Here is a 23,067-nt window from a genome sequence, read left to right on the forward strand (position 1 = left end):
AAGAGTATCGATGGCTCCGTGATGACATGGGGAAACATGGTGCCGTTCGGATTTGTCTCAGGTCTTTTTCCAATTAGTGAATCCAGACTGTGTGAAAGCTTCCTCTGTGTGCCTCATCAAAAGTAGTTTGCAAAACAGTAGCAACAAAAGTACGTTACTCCCATTAGCTTCAGAAAAATAGGTCCACTGCAAATCACGAAACTGAGATAAGCATAAAGGCAGGCTTGTTTTTCCGAAGTCATGCACGGGGAGACCCCTAAGTCACGGTTGATGAGGTGTTTAACAGTGTCAGGCAATTAACATTTGGTTCTTGTTGCAGACGACACCGGAGACATGTCAATCCTATGACTAGCTAAATTTGATCCATTTGTTGTTGAAGGTCTAGTCTCCTTTTTAATCAGCCATGCTTCAAGTGATTTCATTTTTGCACTTTTAAAATCTCTACTCTGGGATTTTTCATTTCAGCCAGTCACTGATCACTTAGTAAGAAGGGCATGGGATTAAAGAATTAGACCCACACAATACCGAAACATGTAGCTGGCCCCTGGCTTTTGTGTAGCCCCTTGTTCTGTCTAAAAGGATCTACAATGCAGCAGATGGGAGAAAGGAAACAGCCTTCACCTGATCTGCTCATTGCCCAGAAAACAATGGCTTTTCTGCTCTGCTTATGTAACCTCTGCTTTCCTGCCTCAGCCAGGGATCCTGACAGGGACAACAAGACAAATAAGATGCCGGTTGGCGGCCCTTTGACCCCCAAGGCTAATTGCACAGAGGTCAGAGACTCCACGATGTCTGGCCTGTCCCCGCCTTTTGTGCAAGAAGATCATGGAAAACCTTCAGGACAGGGAGAGGAGTAGAACCGTGGAGGAAGCTCTGGAAGCCATCTCAACACACGGGCAGCTGGGATCTGCACCCATCCCAGGTGCCCAGTGTACTCCTCTGCCACATGCAGGAACTCACCCACAACACATGGAGCAGCCTGAGCTCCTCCAAACGGCAGCCTCCCCTTGCCCAGCAATGCTGGGACCATGCTAGGGAGGAACCACGACCCTCTGGTCTACCTGACATCAGCCACACAACGTGCCCAGGACAGAGCAGAGGTCTGCAGACCTGGAGCTGATGAGACCAGGTCAGTCCTTTGCTTGTCCTTCTCTTCCCTCCATTCCTCCCGACTGAAGCCCAGAGCATCTCTCCACAGGCACTATACTCATACCCACACAGAGAAAGGACGAGGTGTCCACAAGCACCAGACGAGAAAGGAGGCTGGCAGTTTTGGGAGAAGTGGTGGGAAGCAGCTAGCTGGGCTGCTGGAGGAGTGGCAGGAGCTTAGCTGCAAGCCAGCACAAAGCTTGCTTTCACATTCAGGGAGTTCCTGCTTGCAGAGGCTTTTCTCTCCCAGGGAATAAAGGAGTCAGTACTCATCTTACAAAGAGGTGCTGAATGCAATCTTGTCTAACAAAAACTAGGTATTGACCAGACAGAAGGGGACATTAATCTAACACTGAAAAGGGCAAACAGTGAACTACCAGTGAACTGTTCCTGCTGCAAGACTGCATGTAAAAAACATACACATTGTTAGATATAGCTACATATATGGACATACAAATAAATGTGTGTATATGTTTGGTGACGCACTGGAACAGGTTGCCTAGAGAAGTTGTGGATGCCCCATCCCTGGCAGTGTTCAAGGCCAGGTTGGATGAGGCTTTGAGCAACATGGTGTAGTGGAGGGTGTCTCTGCCCATGGCAGGGGGATTGGAACCAGATGATCTTTGAGGTCCCTTCCAACCCAAACCATTCTATGATTCTATGATTCTATGTGTATGTTGGTTAATTCCTGTCTCCTCAAAATCAACAAACAAAAAGAGCTGGGTAAACCCTCGGCTTGTTAAGAATTCTAATGACAGAACTGTGAAATCTACAAAATAAATTGAGTAAGAGATGGTTCTGTCTTCTGTTCGAATTGGAGACTTTATCTTCCACTGAAAAGGATTCCATTTACAATCTTAGATTAACACAATAGCTGAATAAGGCTGTATCTACATGCACTTCAAGACTGAGCACGGCTAGAGACCAGCTTGGTTGTAGACCTCAAGAGTTGCAGAAGGCAACAATACATGGTCCAGGAAATAACTGACAGAAAACCCAGAGAAATTTGTGTTCCCTTTCACCAGTAAGTGAATGAATGAGATGCAGAAAAGAAGCAGCAGAACATGGTCACGCAAGGGATAGTCCAGTCAGTTACTGTCTGTAGGTGAAAATCTGTGGAGGATACAGGATGATATGTGGACCTTTTTTTGAAAGGCAAGGTGAGCGATGTGTGTCTGGTCACATCGCGAGGAATCCCAGAGGCAGTGAGTGTGGGTTGGTGTGACAGCTCATCCAGTCCCCACCAGCCCTTCCCTACCTCTCAGAGGCCCTCCTGAAAGGAGGATGGATTATGAGTGGGAGTGAGTGGTGACATGATTTGGCTGTTCTGGCAGGCCTGTGGGTCCTCTTTTGGCCATCTCTGGGATACAAGATCCTTTGAGGTCCATGCAAGCCCTATAACTCTCTGAATTCTCAGTAAAGCACCCAAGATGACGTGAGTTAGATCTAGCACAATGTCGCTGGGAGGGATCGCTGTAGATAGGTGCAAGAGTGTGAAGAGGACCCAAACTTGTTACCATCATCTAGCATTGCTCAAAGGAAGTGGAGACAACAAGAGAGTATAAATACCTGTCTCAGTACATTAATGCTTACACCATAGGTACCCATGGTACCAGCATCTCAGAAACAGTGCAAAAGTAGGTGATTTTCTAAAGGACACTAAGGAACTCAGGACTTCTGGGATTTCATTTTCACTTCTAATAATGGCAGTAATCACAAAATTTTATCTGCTAGAGCACTTCCTAGAGTAAACCAAATCTTAACCCAGAATTGTTTCCTAACAGATATTAGATGCTCGATCTTAACAATTACTAGATGCTTTGATCAAACAATGTAAGAGTGAAACCTACTGTATAAGTAAATAAGAACAGGTATCTTGCCTGGGCCTAATACTAAAGGCTACAAGTAAAAATAGAGGCTTCCACAGAGATTTACACAAGGAAATGAGACTAACACAGACTCTTAGTAAACTACTTTTTTGCCTTTTTTTTTTTTTTTTTTAAATTGTTAAAGGAAAGGCTGTTGTCACATCAGGAGCAAGTGGTTGGATTGAGGTCACTTATTTTGTAGGGTATTTCTATGATGTTATAAAGTGCCTGCTTATCATATCATCCTGTGCAAGATTAGGCATCAGATTGAAACATGGTGCTATAAGTTGCCTAGCTCTGAATTGCTGTAAGCAGATATCTGTTGAGAGCAAGGGGCAGTTTGTTGCAAGGAAAACTACTAACGAGAGATTGTGAGGAGTACATGCCAGGTATCTTTACATTTTTCACTCTGCTGCTTGACTTCCCTTCTGAAAACTCACTCTTTTGTCCCTGTGGCATGCAAATGACACCACCTTACTCTCCTGCACACTTTCCTTCCTCGCCAGCATGGTAATCCTATCGTCTATGTCTAACTAAATCTAAGTCTCAGTCTAACCAAGCCCTGGTCCTGGCTACCTGGGAAGCCTGACTGGTTATTTCATAGCCAACAAGGATACGTGAAATTAAAAAATGTGCTTGAAAAAGTTGGACAACATCTCCTCTGTCCCCAGCTGCAGACTGCAGGGAACTCCACGTGCTCCAAGTGCTTTTGATGACCAAAAGCTACCAAAAAGCATTTATTACCCTTCCATGGGCGTGTTGTCCGCAGTGTACAAGTTATGAGGAAGGTATGGGCTTCCATGAGCTACAGCTCACACATGTGCTATGCATATACACACAAGTAATGATAATAATGTATATATGGTACAGGTAAATTTAGCACACTTCTTTGAGACCAAGCAATATATGAGATGGTCATGATCAACCCCAAACCCTAGTATAGGTTTCAATTTTTAATTCATTACAAAGCAAAAAGGAGATCTAGATAGAAAAATGATGTGATCTGTAAAGAGGTTCCTGACTCTTATCTTCAGGGAGTAGTATACCAGTACAGAAGGAAAACTGGACTCTACTCTTGGCTTTCGTAGCATTTCACTGTACAGCCTTGGATAAGCAGCACAGTAAGTCTCCTCACTGTTTTTTGTGCCTGTTTTCCCCCACAGCCTTTGACTTTTCCCAGCAAAGGCTCTGTGCTCCCACCGTATTGTACAGCTGGTGATGATCTTGTTGGTGTTTTGCGATACAGAGTAATTTGACCCAGAGTGGCTCAGCAGGGTGTCTGTTCCCAAACGCCTGTGTAGTTCACATAGGGAGAAGCTTGATGCATGAAAGAAAAGTTCAGGATGAGATTACTCCTTAGTACAAAAATGAAATTCTCACCTCCGCTCCAATCCCTTCGTACAAAAGGGTTGCACTTAGAGCAAAGGGGACCTGACTGGTTTGGAAAAGAGCCGTTCTGGGTCAGGAAACACAGAGACATCCCCATGGGAGCATCAATGCCAAGGGCACGTTAGAGACAGAGGAGATGATGGAGGAGCGTAAAGAGAAGGGGGCCACAGCTTGGAGGATTTCAGCAGCCTCTCAACCCCTTGCATCCATCGGGAAAGCTGCTGCTGCTCTTTAGGAACACACCCGGTGCTGTGTAAATCATGCTGTCTTAACTCCGCTGTCCCCAGAGCAGCCCAGCAGCGAAAGGGTACAGAGACAGCATGTCGAAAAAGCTTTTGTCAGCTGTGCGTTGTGCTGCTTAGAAGATGGGTCTTATTATCCAAGCACCTGCAATATTCAAAAAATAATCTAGGGAAGCAATAAATTTAAAATATCCCCCAAAAGCCTAGGGTTTAACAAATATATGGTCTAGTTCTCCTCTTTTACCGCTTCCTGTGTTGCTGCAGCAAGGCCCTTGGAGCTCCTGCCAAGCACAGTCTGCATCAGGTAGACAGCAAATACAAAGCAACATAAAAGACAAAGCCCTTACGTGGTTGAAAATGCCCCTGAACTGTACTCTCCAAGCGCAAAAAGCCACCTGCTTTCTCACTTGCATCATTGCACCGGGTGATGGAAAGACTTTGAACTCATGTAGAGTCTGATCCTGACATCCTACACAGGAAACATAGCAGCTCAGCCCTGTCCAACGCTGCATCTCCACAGAGAGGTGTCAGCTGGGAGCCTCTCATGAAACGTTGGAGCACGTCCTGGTTCTTCCAACGGAAAAGGGACAATCTGTCTCCAGCCAGCTTTTAGTTTCAGTCACTCCTGTCACACTGAGACGGGTTTGAAGTGCTTCTGAGGAGTGGCAAAAATAACACTTCTCAGGAAAAATAACACTTCTTTCCCTAGGAACTCCAGTCCCTATTAGGCATTTCTTTTCAGAAAGTTAGGGGATGTCATTTAGCCCCTTTACATACACAACTGACTGAAGCTCTAGGAGCTGCTCTGCAACACAGGCATGAGTCCAGGTTCAAAGACACCTCATGGTCTGAGCACTGTGGTCTAGAAGGCATCCCCAGGCATCGGGACAGCAAACATGAGGTCTAAAGCCTTCGCATAGCTGATGCCAGGGTCCCGAGCACCTGAACTGGGGCCTGGCTGGCACATAGGATCTGGCCGTGGCATTTACAAGCAGACCATCACCTCTTGTATGAGTGAGGTTGCCTGCATGGTGCTTAACTACATCCACGAATCCCTGCAGGGCTCTCCTGGGCCAGCAGCTAGGGTCATCAGGAGGGAACGGTGCAGGGTCAGACCTGTCACACGCAGGCAGGGCCCTCCTATGCCACGGGGCAAGGGAAAGGAGGCTGGAGCTGGTCCCACGTGCAGGTCTCCAGGCCATGCTGGTCACGCAGCACAGCTCCTCAACCATGGGAGGACAATTCCTTACATCTGTGTAACCCTGTGAAACGCATCGGGGCTTACATAGGCGTAACTGAGGCACAGTTTGGTCCTCATAATCTTTATTACTGATGATGATGGTGGTGATGATGTGTGAGAAGGAAATAGCGCAAGCTTGACCTTCATGTCCCAGGGGGAATTTGTAGAGCTGGCAGATATAAAACCCCTCAGCTTTTCACTTGTGAACTGAGCAAATTTGTTCTGGGAATCATTAATATATAATGCCATTTTGAAGCCAGTTTTTGGAGTAGAATTGCACATTTGACTGTCCAAATCCTTCTGTCATCCCTACACAATTCTGCAACAGGGCTAGGACTGAAAGAAGTCAATTGTACTTCAGAAATTACAGGCAGCCAGTTTAAATAAAGAAGAGTATCTGCTATTTGGTGCTTTCCATTCATAATGTGATTCCGCTCTGTTAAAATTCATTAGGTGACCTAGATCCTGAGAACCCATTCCTGCAAATTGCTGAATGCTTCCTGGGAAGTGCTGCGAGCTTTTGACTCTATGTAATGGGACTTGAAAGAGGTCAGCCCTGGCCAACAACTGTCCCTTACGTCTCTTCAAAACGCTGCGGGTCTGTTCCCTTTCCTCGAGGTGATGTAGCGACAGCCCTAAAGAGTCTAAAGGAAAAGGAAAAGCGAAAATACCAGACTCAAAGTTAAAACTGAATGAATTCATGACCTCTTGCACAAGCTCACAGTTAGCTCACGCTCCAAGTAAGTGCTGGACGTGAATTGGCAAAGGACTGTGATCCCAGCCAGGTGTAATCACTTGGAGACCAGTCTCAAAGCTTTTACTGATGTGCCTAACCTTAGCACATCTTTACCGGCCAAGCTTTTTCCATCTGCTTCCACCATTCTTTCTTTCCAGACAAAGACCTAATAGCAGATAGGAGAGGACTTCGACTCATCTAAATACATCATTCAAATGGGAATTTTGCACAGCATTTGTGTTTTTTGCGCATTAACTCTACAAACATTGAAGGGCTTTGATGTGCCTAGAGTGCAAGCTCTCCATTCTTAGTACGTACTAACTCTCCTTCATTAGAGCTCTGCAGACACATCCGCTCGGCTCAAGGAAAGGAAATCATGTGACATTTTAATTTACCAAGGTTATTGTACTCACTCCCTACTCAGTCTAAAATTAAATGGAGGGAAAAAGCCTGGACTGATGCTTTGCTGCAGATGAACGGTTGCAATCACAAAATGTCGGGAAATGCAAAAGTAAGGTTCCAACAGCAAACTGTAACTTAGCTGCTCATCCTTTATATTTTGAAGTCTCTGTTTAAAAAAAAAAAAAAAGTAAATAATTAATACTTTGGGCATTTAAATAATGAAAGCAGGAACTGAAAGCTGTGCCTTCATATTCTTTTTGAAAGTGTAAAGCCAGTGCAGGGTATGTATGACTTTTGCCAATGCTGCCTGCATGTGTCTTCTGTCTCCCCCTCCCTCACAGCTGAGAAGCAAAGATTGCCGCAGCCCTAGTGCCCCCCATTCACCACGCTTTATTTTGCTCTGTTGGCTTTATGTGGGAGCTTGCCTTGGTTACTTTGGATTTGCCCTTTAACAACAACCCGTTTTCAGGAGGTGTGTGAGCGTGCATCTTTCTCCAAGCCCACAAGCAGTCCCTCTGGGCTCTCCCGTTAATGAATCATAACTTTCCTGCAAGCTGGGAGATCATATCTACCAGCACCATGCACCTGGAGGCTGTCACTTGTTCTACCTGTATGGTTTGATATGGAAGAATAATGCTCTGTAAAGAAACTAACTGCAGTCAGTCCATGGAAAGAAGTTCAAGATTAATATTTCAGCTGGTTTTGCTGTGGCGGCGTTCAGAAAACCACTTACCATGGGAAAAGTGTTGCTTCTTTTTCTCAGCTGTTCTCATAAGTAAAAAAAGCTGAACAGATCATTCCCCAAATTTAAAACTAATTGCCATCAATCAGCGACTGAGAATGGAGAGTTTCAGAGCAAAAGGGATTTTTCAGAAGGTTACAAGACCGTGGAACAATGGAATTACGATGGAAAATGTTTATGAATGTCAACTGAAGTGGCCACTGCTGTAACACTTTGTGAAGCATTATACTTTGAAAGATCAAAGAGCAATACAGAGCTGAAAATATATTACTGTCTTTTAAAATGGGCCTGTAAGACTTAAACCCAAACATTTAATGTTGGTCTCTGGGAAAAGGAAAAAAAAAAAAGCAACACACAAAATATAATTAAGATAATAAATGAAAGGCCTTTCTTTTCATCATTTCTATAACTACCTTAAATATCTGCTGGAAATGATTATATCAGCACAGGCTGGACTATATTAAAATAATGAAGAGTGAAGTTTTCACTGTGTTCCCATTTAATCATCACCTCACAACTTTACATTTTAATGTCTGACCTTAGGATATCCTCTTCCACTATCACATTAAGAATGTTGAAAGGAAACAGGAAGGGCCACAAGGGCTGTAGTTTCCTCCGAAGAACAGTGGCTATCAGCCTAATGGGTTCTGAATTTCTCAGACAAAGAGCAGCAGCGGCTCAGCCCACAGTCAGAGTTATCAAATGTTCACACAATACAAGCTTTTCCTCTAATTAACAGAGTTGCCTTCCATGAGGGCACTACCTTTTTTTTTTTTTTTTTTGCATTATGTTACTGGAAAAAAAAAAAAAAAAAATCAGCTGCGTGGTGGGACCTATTATATAAATAGCCTGATGAAATGTGAAAGACAAAACAAAGTCCAGTTAGTTGCTTTAAAAAAAAAAAACAAAACAAAACAAAACAGTAAAAAAGTAGGAAAGAAGAACTGCCAAAATATCAGGAACTGTGTTTGACCTGTTGCATCTCCTCCATAGTTCAAGACCTAGATTTGCAGTAAAGTCCTGAAGCCATTAAGCAAATATATGGCAGATTTCTGGACATCATTTCTGTAGGGAGACGCTGAACATCACTGACTCAAGCACAGGTGAAAAGGCAGGGTCCGGTTGGTCTTCTGTAATGAAATTTGTAACATTTCCAGAGGGGCAGGTGGAAAGGAATTATAATGGATGAAAACCGGACACAAACTATTAAACGGAATCTTTTCAGCAAACAGGCTGATGTTAAAACTGGATGTTCATCTAGGAGGTGAACAGAGAGAGGAGGAGGGCTCTTCCTCATCAGATACATCATATAGGGGCAAGCGGCTGGGAAATCTCAGCTATTGTCTTAAAGCAGTTCCAAATGTCAGAACTGTGTTTGTTTCATTCAAACCTAGATGGAACCTACTGTCTAGTATTACCTACATGAAATCAGTTTAATGTGGTTTTATCAATGAGAAATAGATGAGGATCCAGCCTGGAAAAAAAAAAAAAAATGTAAGGAACAATTTCACTTTCAACAGCCTCTGAGTTTGGCTGCTTATGGGAAGTGCAGTGCTAAGGAAGACAGATGGCCGTGAATTTTTGCAGACAGGAGGAGCTACAGTGTGAACTATGGACCACAGTACTCAAGTTCTGTCATTTTTAAATTGACTTTTCTTCAGTAATATCAGGATGTTTGTACTACATTCATGGGACTCCCTCTGGTGTATAACTTAACACATGAAGTTTCTTGCCTTATTCTTTACCAAAGAGCCTGCTGCACAGAGGAGCTGCTTTCATGACAGTGCAAAAGATGCACGACACGTGTGTTTCTATTACAAATGGAAAGAATGACCCTGGGTCAGATCACGGCCATCGTAGGGCTGGGAACCAGGGAAACATCTGTATGATGTGTGTCCATTAGTCCAAAGCGGCAAGGGTCACTTCAGGGTTGCCTCTGTGGCCCCACCAACAAAGGTGCCAAGCATCCCTAGTCTCTCTGCTTTAAACAGGACCCTTCTCTGAGAGAGCTAACAGAATTCAGCCGTAAAACCGGGATACTGAGGAACTAACTGGTTTTTTACTCATCATTTTTTCTTCACAAAGTCTTCCCTCTGTCCATCTCATATTCAGTATCCTAGAAAAAAAGGAAAACACCATAAAAATCTCAATGTTGTTCATCCTCAACCATGAACCATCCATCACATGGAAAGAAAAGGCAAGCGTGTTGTGGGCCAGGGTTGGAAAACACATGGCCTTGCAATAAAACCCTTTGTTGTGGCAGGGTAAAGATATGGATTGTTAGGCAGCTTGCTTTTGATATTTCTTGACAGGCAGTTAGCTCAATATCCAGCTGTTTATTTCCCTTCCCTTCCCTTCCCTTCCCTTCCCTTCCCTTCCCTTCCCTTCCCTTCCCTTCCCTTCCCTTCCCTTCCCTTCCCTTCCCTTCCCTTCCCTTCCCTTCCCTTCCCTTCCCTTCCCTTCCCTTCCCTTCCCTTCCCTTCCCTTTCCTTTCCTTTCCTTTAGTTTCCTTTCCTTTCCTTTCCTTCCTTTCCCTTCCCGCCCCTCCCCTCCCTTCTATATCTTCACTTTCCCCTCCTGTTCTTCCTTTTTCATTTTCTTTATTTTTATTTTTATTTTTATTTTTATTTTTATTTTTAATTTTAGTTTTATTTCTATTTTCCTTTTTCTTTTCCTTTTCCTTTTTCTTTTCCTTTTTCTTTTCCTTTGTTTTCTTATTTCTATTTCTATTTCTATTTCTGTTTTTATTTCTATTTCTATTTTTATTTTTATTTCATTTTTGATTATTTTTCTTTTTCTCTTTTCCTTCCTTCCTTCCTTCCTTCCTTCCTTCCTTCCTTCCTTCCTTCCTTCCTTCCTTCCTTCCTTCCTTCCTTCCTTCCTTCCTTCCTTCCTTCCTTCCTTCCTTCCTTCCTTCCCTCCCCATCTCCTCTTTGTCCTTTCCCCTTCCCCATCCCCTTTCTTTTCCCCTTCCTATCCCTCCTTTTTTTCCCTGAGAGTGGATGGTATGGAATTTCTTAGACATACATAAGAAAATAAATCAAGCAAGAGATTCTTTTATTTGCTAGATAGCAGCTCAATGTGCCAGTCTGCACAATTTTCATGCTCAGTAAGGAAAGGCTCCTCTAAAAAGTGACTGGAAACAATGTACCAGGCTGGAGAAGATCTCCTTTTAGCACTCTCTCCTTTCATACAACCTTTCACACAACCTTTCACAATGCCATGTTCTTTGCATGTCATACAGAAGGAGGAGAGGTGCAGGGTTATTTTAAAAACATCCACTAATTAAAAATGAAAGTCCATTTTCTTCTGCTTACTCTGGCATTCGACTATAAATAAACTAACAGCAGAGCAACCACTGGATTGAAATTTCCCTTCAGCTCACATACTGGCATGGAGTATCAGAAAACTGGTATTATTTATGCTCTCTATTATGTAAAAGAGTGATATCCTTTTCCCTTCTTCCATATTACACACTGTAGACACTCATAACAAAGGACATGCTGCAGGGTGTGTGAAGAAATTAAGTTTATTTTTATTCTGCTGATAAGCATTTGGTATGAAAGCAGTATTTATCTCAGCAGTTTTAGTTGACTAAAAGCTGTTTCAGCTTTCTATTTCATCAAGCATAACTCTAAGGACTGATTCATCTCCTTTACCTTAGAAACACTGTTTTATGATAGATCTGCCTTTAGTGGTGCCCTGACTCTTGCCATTGACGACAGATGGTCTGAACTCAGGTATCAATTTTTTTTTTATGCCTAAAGTGAAATAAGTCTTAATCCTCCGTGTCTTTCCCAGTTTCAGTGCCCAAGCTGTAAAAAATCCTTCTTCCTACATCAATAGTCCATTATGTGACAAAATCTACTGGGCACTGGCGAACATTGGTCTAAATTCCGCCAGCTCAAAACTGATCTCCTCAGAGGACCTAAGCTACAAGCTGAGGAGCATGGCCTCAAAAGGGATCTTGGTACCTAACTCCCACAGAGGATGTCATCTGATGCTGAGTCCTACCACTCAGGGCAAATGAGAAGTTCTGTTTCTCAAAAAGCAACTGTTCTCAATCTTAAAAAGAAAAAACAAAAACCAAAAAACAAAAATCCAAAACAAGTAGTTTTTATAGTGCCCCAAACATACTCTTTCACTCTCTGTTTTCTCAAAAGGCCTATCGAATTTTGCCTGAAGCAGTTCAGTCTGACACTGGAAACACACATTCCAAAAAGGTGATGTTTTAACATAGTTCTAAGTATCTGAAAATGAGCTTTTGGGATGAAAGCACATGTGTAACTTCATCTGGGGGAACCAGTATGCAGTCTGTAGAAAAAATGAACAGCATAATATTTTAATGGCTCTGTAGGCATTCCCACTTGTCTGATATAAATGCAGCACAAATACCATGCACTTTACTTTTCGTTGTTAGAGATAACCATGAAGGGAGAGCTCATTCATAATTTCACTTTATTTTAGTACTTCCTAAGTTTGAAGTCATTCTCAATTCATTAAAAGGAAAACATTTGCTTCAGATTTATGATCCCCATGCCCTTTCTCTCATTCACAGAAGTATTCACATGAAAATCGTGCACACTCCATCATTAGATGACTGACGTCCTTTTAACAGGGCGGTAACGACCCAGCAAGGCCAGCTGCTGAACATAGTAGCAAAATTCTCAGAAGAGGCAAGAGAATAGCTCTTTTAAAGAGAGGTGATGTTTCTGAGAAAGGATGAGTGCCTACGGTCTCGGCAGCGAAGCTTTTAAATCCCACTCTGAACTCCAGCCACTACATCCCTTGGTGATGACCTTGGCCATGTCATTTCATTTCTAAAACGTTGATGGCTATTTGTGACCAGTCTCTTGTGGCACCACAGGCTCTACCAATATATAGACATTGGAAATTTTCACCACTAGTTTCGATTCTCAGCGTTTCCTTTGGAACAGGGACAAACTGTTTAGTTCCTCTGAGTAAGCCCGGGTCTCTGCCTTCTGCTCCAACTGGCTGCTGCTGCATAAAGAAGCACTATACAGAAATTGCGGGACTCCAGCAGCCCTTATCGCTGACAGGGCTGGAGCTGTTTGCAAGGGTAGGAAAACGTTGTGAACGTTTCCTACTCTACCCAACGTGACTCCATTTCACCACCCATAAAATAACGCTCGCTTCTTTCACGGGGGCATTTGGAGGATTATTAGTTGGTGCCTCTCCGTTCATCACTTCGCAAGTGTAGAGCACTATGTAAGTGTTATTATTGAAGGGCTGACATCTGTGAAATACAGCGTGTATTTTGAATTCTAATTTTAAACCAAGGAAAATCAAGTAAGCAAGAGCTGACCATGTGTTAAAAACACTTGAAGCCCTCTTTCTTGTAACTGTTTATCTACATTTTTAAACCTATGTTTACATTGTAGTAACAGCTGTGTTTAAAGGGGACATGACAGAGCAGACTAATTTGTAAAGTTAAACTTGATTTTGAAGGAAAAAAAGCTAATGTTTGAAAAAACACTTCAAAAGAAGACAAAAATGATTAAAATAGACATAACCATTTGTTTAAACTATGACTTTCTCAAGAAAAACCAGGCTAATGTAAACTGGCCTATGCATAGTCCAAGCAGCTGTTCTGTGTAGCTGTTACACAAACCCCTGGTTTCAGGGAGGGATACAATTAAGACAAAACAGGTCATTCTCAATGAAGGAGCCCAACTGAAGACTGTGCACACACAGGTGAGATTTGCCCCAACCTGTCAGAAGAAAGCCGGACAACTTTTTTCTGACCTACTTGCCTTCAACTGGGTTTTAGCCATGTGTATCGTGTTTGGTATATTTATTTTTGTCCACACCTTCAGCAAACCCAGAGCCAGCATTGGCTGAGTTTAAATGAAATTACTCCATTTCTTACTGTAGGCAAAGGCTTTCTTAGGGGTTTTATAGAATTTCTTTCTTGGATGTTGAAATGCTACTGAAGAAAATGAGATCCAGGGACTACCAGGAGAGATTTTCTGTCTCTAGTCGAGGCAGTGGGAAATATTTCAACTACCTGTATCATCATCGTGCTATTTCCGAGAAAAAAATGCTCTGTAAAGAGGAAGATGTTGTCACATGCCCAAGCACTAGTCATACAGCATTAAATCTATCTTTAAAATCTCATTAGAATCCCCTTTCATAAAATGTTTTCTGTTTACTTGATTCATCTGAGGCTTTGTAAGCTGTGTTATCTTCGTAGAATACAGTCGAATTGAGTGAGTCAAGGTGGTGATATCATGGTGGTGAAATGACTCAAGTGGGTCCTAAGTCAACCTTAGAGTCTTTTGAAAATCAGAAGTAAAAGCTGGAAGCAGAGAACAAAGTGCACAACAAACCAATGCAAGGGTAGAGTGCAGAAAAATGGGGGTTCATACTAACCTGCTCCACTGAGGAGAACAGGTTCATTTGCTTCTGGATCCAGACTCAGGTAGTAACTACAATAACCCAGCGTGGACAAGATGGACACGAACATTCAAGTACCCATAGTCTCACCCAGCTTAAGGTTTTGGTCTTGCTCCTGAGTTTTTGTCAGCTCCGATTTAGAAGGAACTGAGATCTCCCAAGTGAGGTTCCCCTGCGTGAAGTCTGGGCCAGCATTTACCCTGGACAGTAGCTGTCAGATTGTATGAGGACCGTGGACCTGCAGTTCTTCTCTCAAAGCCAGAAGAGAGGGAAGTGTGATGAGAGCGCAGGTCTCTGTGTCCCTCCTGCTCAGGATGCTTGTGGGAAGGAAAAGCAGCTAAAGCCTTCACTTCAGTGGGTTTTTTCTCCTAAACAACACTGCCAAACAGATGTTGCTTTCTAACTCCACCTGTCATGCAGGATCCAGCTGAAAGCGTGAATTTTTGCAGATCAGTCCTTCCAGGAGAGGCTTAGCAACAAGGAAAAGGACTCTGACACAGGTAGGCTAGATGCTAAATCCCTTAGCTTGTCTTTTTTTACAAGATATATCTCAGGAGAAAACTGTAAACTCCCTGAATATACTATCTTGCTCCTGAACTCATTTTTCCAGTGGGAAACTGGGGGAAGCTTCCAGGAGCAGGGATGTAGTGTTTCTATACTGCCCCATCAGGTTTCATCCTCAATTCTGGAGATGGCTGATGGTCAGTTCTTGCCACTGCATAACCCTCAGCAGACTCTCTGGTCTGTCCTGACCAGTCAACATGGATGTCTAACATGCAATCTCATTGCCAGCTTGGTCTACCTCCCTGGCAACTCTCCTCTCCTCAGTAGGAGCAAGGTTATTGCCTTGGTAGAGAGGTTTTCAAATAGTTTTGACAATTCAAATCCAAACGCAAGGGGAATGAGAAGAAAGTCCTGGGGGGAAGGCTGGATGTAAACGTCGCTGTGGCCACAGAAAGCCAATATGGCCATGCTCAGCAGTACTGCTCAGGGACATTTGCACCTGAATGCTTGATCACTTCCTTCACACAAACTGCTTTTGTTTAGGTTTGTGCCACTGCTGGCTGGAACTTAGCTCTCAGAGAGGCGAGAAGTCAAGAGATGAGAAGTGGTGCGTGTTCAAAATGGAGCTGACAGCCTGGTAAAAAGGCAAGCTCACCGAGAGACAGTGAATTGCATAGAAGCATTTTCATCTCTGTTAGTGTCCAAATATGTTCATTTCCTGAGTTTTAATTTTAGTAACAAAGAAATCAACACTGAGATGTTAGTGCTTACCTTAAACTCTTTTCCTCGGAGCTGGTTGCTCACGTTCCCAGCAAGTTCAGTGGCCCCTTGCCCTTCTCTATCATGGGGCTTTAGCGACACTAGCAGGGGCTTTACCTTTCCTTGTCAACAGGATTTGCTGAATGGAAAGACAGATCTTGAGATGGGTTCGAATCACCTGGTAACAAAGCTGCTAAAACACGCTGGTAGGCACAAGTGTGTACAAAGGTATGATCTAGCGCTGTCCTCTACCCACTTGGATGCAAAGACAAGGTCGGCTGGTGGCTCCACTTTCCAATCTTTGGTTATACATGACGATTAAAAGGCACATTATAGTTTTTAATGTACCCTGGAGCTAACTATGGCATTGCACATGTATTGGAAAATGGCAGCTGGAACAGATTTGCACTGTCAAAACAGTACAGAGGAGCACAGTGTAAGCTTAAAGCTTATATCTGCAAGCAGGTACTATTTTTTCATGACATGTTTCCACAGCAGAATGAGCTTCGCTCCTCCGAATATCTAGGAAGTCCCATGGTGTAAATAATGTTAACAAGCTATGGGCATGCAGAAACGAGGAACATTTTCCCACCCACAGAGCCTGCTGTAGCTCAGTGTAATCTGCTTCTGAGGGAGACTGTGGCTATTTTCAAGACAAAATGGTGTTTTTCTTGGTCTTGTGTTCCAGTTAAAGACATTGCAATGGAAAAAGGATAGATTATATACTCAGTTAATGGACATCTCACTGCAAAGCTTGCAGCAAGTTCAGTCTTTGTATAGAATAACAAGGGAAATGTTTTCTAAATTCCAGTTGTATTTATTTACTGCTGGATCAAGAAGAGAACTGTATTGTACTATTAACTAATTCTATGGATTCTTATTTTCCCATGGAATGAAAATGACACATTTTATTTATATTGTTTATTTTAAACTTAAAATAATTTCTAGAGCTGAACCTGCAGTTTGAGGGTACCCATAGCAGTTCCTCATTTCAGTGCAATATTTGAGTGGGCAAATGCTGAAAGAATATTTTTTAAATGTATACATATAACTGAACAGGCAGCTGACTATAACTCACTAATTTCAATATACTAGGGACAGTTTCATCTATAGAGCCAAACTCTCCTTCTGGCTGCACTAATATATTCATATTTATTTCACTGGCTAATTGAGCTTATAAATACAAATGTAGCATATTTTTCTTTGGCTTAGGTGACCCTATATGAATACCTGACATGCGTTACTTCATTTTTTACATGAATTTTTAAGACTGAGAAGAGTCTTCTCGGCATGAGAAGTGATCTCATTTAACTTCAGATCCGACCCCAAATATGAAATGGCATACTTGTGGCCTGATAACTTAATGCAGTGTGTCTCATTTTCCAGGTGCATACATCTGGTCTTTAATGGCCATTTTATCAGGACTGCATCATTTCATCTTGGTCCTTTCACCACAAATATTTGATTGTAATAAGATCTGACCGTGGGATGTGTCATCTGTAGCACAGAATATATAGAACTGCTTGGGTTTACTATTTCTATCTTCAAGGCATCCAATGTGCTGTTGGGGATAACAATTTTTTCATGGCAAAACATTGCTGACAAGATATTGTGCAATGAGATTTGCATGACCAAATATCCTGTGAGTAGTCCAGTGGTTAGGATAGGAAACAGAGAGTCAGGATAGCCTGGCTGTGTTCCCATGTCACATACTGACTCACCGCCTGACCCTTGGGCAAATTGCTTAGACTGGAATTTCCAAGGGGGCTGACATGCACAGCTCCCAGGGAACATCAGGCAAAGCTGGGTGCCTGACTCCTTTCCATCTCTTGGAAGATCTCATGTCTCAACAGTCCTGCACCTCAGTTTGCCCACATTAATACAGCGACAAGGTTCATAAAGCTATTTGAGTCCTCTGGAAGAAATTGCTTCTTAAGGAAATGATAATCATGGCATAAATATGTAGTCTTTACCAGCACATGCTATTTGGTAGGTACAAGGAGATGAAGGAATCATCTCCTTCGCTCCTTGAGAAACACAGTGTAGTTTGTTTCTCTTCTATTAAGAGGTTGAGTTAAAAACACTTAGGGATTGTCAAGCCCATGCTTCCAAATGTAGTTTCCTACAAACCAGCAGTGACAGGGCATTTCTGGCAGTAGCAGCTCTTGGTCCTGTGGCAGCCCATCCAAATGGGTTTGAGGAGGCATAGCTCCTTCTCTGCTCCATCACTACATTCAGTCTGGAATTCAACACTTGTCTTCCCTGTCTCATCAAACCATGACTGAAAACATACCCAGGCCTTCGCATCCTCCACCTTTGCTGTTCACCCAGACAGACATCTCAGTCTGCATCTTTCCATCGCCTCCCACCTCACACTCTCTTATCACCCTGCCCTGCTTTTATGTCCTACTAGGAGATGCAGGTGCTGACACTGGTGGGGCTTTTACAGCAGCCACTAAGGCAATAAGGTATTGCCAATCCACTGCTTGAAGCACAACAACCAGAGTGTTAATACTCTTATGCCAGAACTTAGGAAAATACCTCCACCTACACTGCTGGAAGCTGTCTGCAGACCTGGCTTTCTCGCGGGTTGCACGTCACCAGGGAACCAAGATGCGAGGAGGTCCATGGTAAGCCACTCGGTTTGAGTGGTCACATTGCTACAGAATAGATTTTTTTTCTCTTAAAAAGCAAACAAAACCTCATAATATGGGACATTTTTACATACAGGGCAAATTTCAACCAATGTTTCGGTTTGAAATAGCAAAAGAGAAAAGGCAATTCTTCAGATCAAAGTGAAACCCCGTTTTAAAATTTTTATTCAAAGAGAAGTACTGGGTTGGAGATGGCTACATTTTTTGACACTGTTGATATTTCTGAATTTCTATTGACTAATAGGAAAATGCTCTCAAGAACAGCCAATGTCTAACTGAAAACTGCGGTTGTAATGAAACCTTTACACGATTGGCCAGCTTCAGTTGAAGATATATGATGGGCTCAGCTGATTTGGCACTTAGCTTTGGTCTTGTTTAATTTGGGAAAATAATTTTTAAAAAGGAAAAAAACTTACAGGGACCCAAATCTTCTGTGAAGGCAGTGCAGTTACTCAAATTTACACCAGCACAGGGGTAAATAGACAAGCTGGGAGCTTGCCCACCTATGGCATCTGGTGCTGCTTTAGATCTCTAAAGTGCCTCTCCTAGGCTCTCTCCATGATTCTGGAAAGACATGGGTCTGGTTTAAGCCCTCTGCCATAGCTGCAAGCCCTGTGCTGATGTGTGGATACCATGGTGGGTCTAAGAAGACACTGGACATTGTGTTTACGCCCACAGCCACTTGTTCCCTTATGGTGAGTTTGCTATCTTGGAGTCTTGCCTGGCTAAAGAGCAACATGGAAAGCTGTCAAGATCTTCTCACCAGTGGCTGGGCGATTGAACGTGTTCCATGCATGATATTGTTCAGCCTTTGAGAGAGACACAAAGAGAAAGGAAAGGAAAACATTAAGGTGAACAGCAAAACAAATGGGAACAAGGAAGCCTGGCTCAGCACTGAATGCCCTTCGCATCAAGCCAGGCGGGAGCGCAGAACAAGAGGGGAAACAGTGTAGGGGGGATTTGGCACTGAAATAACTTTTAGTTCACATACAGTGAATTTCCTTTTATCACTAGTAGCCTGGGTCATGGAGACTCAGAGGAAACTATCCCATTCCAAATGTTTGATACTGAATATATTTGGCTGGCTGCTACTTCCAGATGTGAGTGAATCCAGTTTGTATATTTGTCTGATAACATAGTTTGGCCCCAGTCTTTGCTTTCACTTACAAGCCCAGGGTACAAACCAACCACCTTTCTGTTGCCCCAACTGCTGACCCATGCGCTTCTGGTACACGTTGGAGCAGCTTAGAGGCTGCTGTCGCTTGCGTCAACGTTTAGTATTTCCAAGGGGCTGCTACCGCACCTGGATCACGGAGATGCCGAAATGTATTCAGACTCATCCCTTTTATCGTGACACTTGTACTGAGACAGCAGCAAGCAGCATACCTCTGCCTCCCAACACCGCTCAGGCAACTCCTCCGCCCGTTCTCCCGCCACCAGCCAGGTCTGTTTTAGTGCAAGCTTAGAGTAACAAAGCAGCACAAATTTGCCTTAGATCAAAGATGATCTGGCCTCAACTCAAAGGTTGTTTTTTTTAATCTCCACTTTATCTGGTTACCCTGCCCAGCGGCTTTACAAGGCTCATGAACTCATGACCAAAAAGAAGTTGAAGCTCACTCTCATCCCCCTCATTAGCATGCCATCCAACAGCTCACTCCTTCGGCTTTGAGGAAGACTCAGCTCAACCAGTACAAGGGAGGTGACTGGGCCGATAAATTATTAGTGCTGCAGCTGTGAGGCAAAGAAGTTGAGAGAACAGTTGTGAGTACAAAGAAAGAAGGGGGAGACCAGGCATACTCTCCAGATAAGATTAATCCAGAATTCTACAAATTCTACAAATCTCTTGATACAGTGAACTCAACTCCTCCAGTAAAGATTTGATGAAGAGGGAAGCATTCTTTCTACTGGAAGATATATATATATACACACACATAAGTTTGCCCATACTATATTTGCTTGCTTGCGTGCAAAGCACGATGGGCTTCTCCAGAAATAATTTTTGGTGTCTACAAGTGAAAGAAAAAACTGTCATCACAAGTTGTAACAGTCTTTGTGGAACAGCTTTAAGACAGCATTTTTGTGACAGAGATAAAACCAAGTAAATTAGGAAATGGTGAAATTTTATCACACTCGAGGTCTTGCAAACCTTTCAGTACGTGTCGGGATTTGTTACACCGTTGACAACTTTCATAACTGTTTTTTCTGAAAAATTTTACCTTGTATTTTATTGGCTTCTCGGTTCATTTATTTGTTTAAATCTGTTGTGTTTATTAAAGCAAAGAGGAGGTTACGGCTGCTTTTTAATATTTGTTTTATAGCTCCATGACAAGAACCTCAGCTGCCCAGCATAGTGGTTTCTCGCCATGCACCCTTTCTTGTGTATTTTTGTGTGTGTTTGTGCACATTTATTTTATGTTTGTGTTTATACAGGGAAAATATAGGAAGTCCATATGTCAGCAGCATGCCTTATTTGTGCACATATAAACATATGTAGGATCAAATGTAACGTCTCCTTTTCCCCGTACATAAGCACTCCCACACTCCGAAAACAGACGTTTTCTCTCAAGTCATTTCTGCCTCATTGCCGTCTTTCTTAAACAAAATCCGAACCTAAGTGGGTATTACCCGCAGATTCAAACCTGCGATGGAGGGTGAATTCGAAACGTGGTTTTTCAAACGAGGTTCTTCAGTTTCCCCAGAAACGTCCCGCCGTTCCCACGGCACCGATTTGCCGGGACGGCGCCCCGCGCCGAAGCACCCATTCCGCTCTCCGCGGCGGCCCAGCAACCGAGCGCCATTTCTGCTTTTAGCGCCGAAGGGGCTTTTACCGAGCGAGGCCGGCGGTTTCGCACGCCGAAACCATCCCCTCACCTTGCCGGTGCCCCCGCCCACGCCCCGCCGAGCCCCCCGCCCCGCCGGCAGCGCGGCCCCCCGCGGCCCGGGCCGGCTCCCCCCGCGGCGGGCAGCGGCGGCCGGGCGGGCCGCTAGGGGGGGACCGGGCCCAGGCTTCGGCGCGGCGGCGGCGGCGCTGGGGGAACCGGGGTGGGCTGGGGGAGGGGGGCTCGCCTGCCAAATCGTGCCCGGGGGTTAGGTGCCGTGCCAGGCAGAGCCCTCCCCAGCGCCCCGGCCCCGCAGGCTCCCGGTTGTGCTGCCGGTGAGGAGCCGGCCCCGGAGGGCTCCGCCCGCGGCGCTCACACCTTGTTCCCAAAGAGACCCCCCCGCTGCCGCTGGGTGAACTCAAGCCTCCAGCCCCCGGGGGGCTGCGGTGGGAGGTCCCGGCTAATGGTCGGGAGGCTCCTGGAGACATAAACAAGATCCCGGGAAGGTGAGCGCTGGCCGCAGGCTCCCCTTACCCCCACCCCGCGCCGTCCCGGCCGGCCGCGGGGTGCAGCAGCCTCCCAGGGGAAGCTCCCGCCGCACCCGGGGGGCGAGCCCAGCCACTCCTCACACTCACACCCCCGCCCTCCGATGGCGGCTTTTAGTCATCAATAAACTGATCCGACTGAAACACTTTAATGTTTCTCCCAGGTAAAATGAAATACTACATCCCCGTTCCCCAAAAGAAAAGTATTTTTATTGAATCCTATTCCACGTTCGTGTGAAGACACTAACAGCACTGTAAAAAGAAGTCCCTATATATCACTCAGTCAAGTAGTCTAAACAACTGTGCTGGAAGTTTTCCAGCTTTGCCCAGTCAACGACCACAGACGTACTTGGAAGGCAATCCTTAGCGGTGGCAGCCCTGTAACCCAGCCGCTCTGCTGCTCTCTTCCTCGGCAGCTCTGCTGGGGAGGCAGCCACAGGCTGGTGGCTCTGCAGTGGATGCTTTTAAGAGGTTAAGTGCGTATTTAACATGTGATTATCCTGGAGATACACCCGGAGAACCTATGACACAAGACGAGTTCCACAGGTCACAGCTACGTCACAGTCCTAGAAGATTTCTCCAGCTCTGAAGAGACCACACTCAGTTGATTAATAAGTATTAAGTTTATAAGTAACCAGCTGTTAATAAGATTCTTCCATGTACGTCTTTTTCATGGGAATCTTAGGAGACACTTCAAGCACCCTCCAGAACTGGTACATTCCTAGACCAGACTACAGTGTTTAGGATATTGTCATTCCTAGACCAGACTACAGTGTTTAGGATATTGGATACAAAAGAGGAATCTGATGCCCCATCCTTCCAATAATATACAGAGACTATTTGCCATAATAATAGACCAGTTAGTTCATTAAATATGTTGCTTAAAACAGGGCGGCGAATAAATGGATGGCATTTATTGTTCTACGCATAGGACTTGGTTAGATCGCAAGAGAAGAATTACAACAGCAAAGATCTAGGCCCGTGTCTCTGTTTCCTTATTGCTACGTAGGGGATAGATCTGCAATACTCATCTTCCTTGCAGATTTCTTGTGAGACAAAATGCACGAATTTGGAAAATGCATTTGTATTTTCAGAAAGTGATAAAGAAGTATGATGTAACGTATTCTAAAAAATCTTCTGTAAAACAATATACTTGATGTATCTAATTTGAGCTGACACGTTTTGCATAAGCTATCATATTTAATCAGTGTGTATCAGCTGTCCTGAAATGTAAAGTGGCATAAACAGCAACATATTCCTAACTGGTATCATACAGATATCGGAAGTAATACTATGTTTCTATTTCATTTGCTTTACAAGGCATTTAGTGGTGATAAGAACAAAGAAATGATAAAGTTGCAAGGTGAAGCTATAATGTCTGATGGACCTGTTCATAGCAAACGTTTCATTTTTGGAAACTATCCTGCATATACATTATAGCCTTAATGATTATTCGAGTCCAGGTATTTAGACCTGAAAATTACAATAACAGTGCTTTTTTTTTTCTGCAGGATAAATGAGGGTATGTTTGAATGTGTGTGTGCAGGTGCGCATATGTGCACATGTACGTGAGCCAGTAACATCGAGATGACGACTGAAGC

Source organism: Tauraco erythrolophus, chromosome 4 (genome assembly GCF_009769465.1).
Source record: "Tauraco erythrolophus isolate bTauEry1 chromosome 4, bTauEry1.pri, whole genome shotgun sequence".
NCBI classification, from domain to species: domain Eukaryota; kingdom Metazoa; phylum Chordata; class Aves; order Musophagiformes; family Musophagidae; genus Tauraco; species Tauraco erythrolophus.